Here is a 2,529-nt window from a genome sequence, read left to right as displayed (position 1 = left end):
CCAAGTGTTCACCGACCCGGAAGCTCCCCAGACTCTGTCATGTAGGGGTTTTTACAGAGGCTTCATCATAGGGCCATGATCAATTATTAACTCGATCTCCAGCCCCTCTCCCCTTCCCAGAAGTTGGGGGTGGGAATGAAAGATTTGGTCCCTCCGTTGACCAGCCTTCATCCTGCAGCGACCTAGGAGCCCACCGAGAGTCACCTCATCGGAAGGAAAGATGCTCCCATCACTCAGGGAATTCCAAGGGATTTGGGAGCTCTGCATCGGGAACTGGGACGTATTTTATGGGCACATATCTTATTATGCCACGGTCAGGGGATAGGAAGGAACAAGAGTGGAGCTCCGGTGTCAAGGACATCTGGGGAAGAGTTATGCGAATAGATCTCTCGGAAGGGACACAGAATGTGAGGATCCGTGACCCGTGCAAACGTTCACCAAAGGGCAGGCTGAGGAATCCAGTGGAAAGGACACTCCCAACCGAAGACCTAAGTTTGCAGCCAATAAGTTTCTTCTCACGTGAGTCAATTTGATAGTACATCCAGGGGGTGCTGAGCCACGAATCTGTCTGTGTAAATACGGTTACCGAGTCTCCCAAGCAACACCAAGGGAGGGAGCCAGCTGGTTCGATTTATAACGAAATCCCAATTCACTGGTAACAGGATGCATTATTCCATGAAAATTTTGCTGTAATTAACTATCCATTTGGAAGGAAACAAAGTTGGATGTCTACCTCACACCATACACACAAAAAATCCTAATTGATCCAGTACTTATACATATCTATTCCTAGGACGGTGTATTTATACTTTTGGGGTGAATAGAGCCCCTCTAGGCATAGCATACAAACCCAGAAGCCAAAAAGGCAAAGGCTCACGTATTTGATAACATAAAAATTTTAATTTGAGTAGAGCATAATATAATTACAGTTAAAAGATAAATGACAGATGGGAGAAAATATTTGTAGCATATTTGTTCATTTATTGTTCAACAAATATTTAGCGAGTACCTACTGTGTCTCAGAAATAATGCTAGATGCTCATAAAATTACTTTAAAAATATTAACGAATTTGCGTTTTTACTCAAATTTTTAATTTATGTGTTACTAAGACAAGGGTTTATCTTCAGAATATGTGAACTCATATATCTAAAATAAATTATAAATAAACAACAAATATTGAAAATAAAGGCACACACTCACAAAAGATATATCTGATATATGTTGGGGTTAGTTCTGGCTGCACATAAAAAGTCAAAAAAGCAGTGGCTTAAACACAGTCAAAGTACATTTTTTTTCCTCACAAAAAAAGGTGGCTGAAGGCCATCCAGAAATGGTACCACAGTTCCATTGCCAACAGAGACTCGGCATCTTTCCTCTTTCTGTCCCACTATTCTAGTACGTGGTGCCATCCTCCTCGAGGGAACCTCATGTTCCAAGATGGCTGTCACAGTTCCAGCCATCCACTCAGCATTCTAGGAGCAGAAAGGGGAAAGGGAAACAGAATAACAGGGTGCCCATCCTGCCAGACTGACTCCCTAATCAGCCTTTCCATCCTGCCAAAATCTCGTGGGCACTTGTTGCAAGAGACTCTTGAATAGTGTTTTAGCCAGGTGCATTTTTACCACAAATATAATTTGGATATGCTCCTAAGAGAGAATGGAAAAATTAATACTGGATGGCAACTAGAGACCTCTACCACACTAGACAAATACTAACCAAAAAAAGCTGGCCTGGCAATATTAAAATAAGAATTCATGGCAGAAAGCATATTAAGCGTACATAGATAAACATATAACATAATGATAAAGTGTACTATCATGAATTTGTACGCACCTAAGAATGTAAATTCAATATGCACGAAGCAAAAACTGATTCATTTACAATGAGAAATTGAAAAGCCACAGGCATAGAGGAAGACTTTGAAACTCATCTATCAAAAATGAATAGATCAGGCAGATAAAAAAAGTCTCGTAATACTTTATAATGTCTGATCAACATAATTCACAAGCTTAATCTACTTTATATATTTGGATCCAACAAATAAATGATATTTGTTATTTTCAAGCACATGTCGAAGATATATAAAAGTTGACCGTTTATGAGGTCACAGAAGTCTTAAGAAACCCAGAAGAATTTATGTCTTATAGGCCACAGTCTCAGAGTGCAACGCAATTAAACTGGAGAGCTGCTATTTAAAAAAAAATTTTAACTTCACTCCTTTAGAAATAAGAAATTAGCCTTAGATAACTATAGATTATAAAGAAACCTAAGAATAAATGACAAAATATTGAGAATTGGATGTCAATGAAAGTACTGCTTTTGAAAACTTGTGGGATGCAGCTAAAGTACACAGCTACTAAATTCTAAATTTATACCCTTAACTGCATGATATTTAAAAAAAAAAAAAAAACAATAAAAATTGAATGACTAAAGCATTCAACTCAAAAAACCAGACAATATTAAAGAGGAAACCAAAGAAAATAGAAGGAAGAAAATAAAAATGGTAAAAAGAAACCTAATAAAATAGG

Source organism: Pteropus vampyrus, unplaced genomic scaffold (genome assembly GCF_000151845.1).
Source record: "Pteropus vampyrus isolate Shadow unplaced genomic scaffold, Pvam_2.0 Scaffold144, whole genome shotgun sequence".
Lineage (NCBI taxonomy): Eukaryota > Metazoa > Chordata > Mammalia > Chiroptera > Pteropodidae > Pteropus > Pteropus vampyrus.
This window is presented reverse-complemented; position numbering follows the sequence as displayed.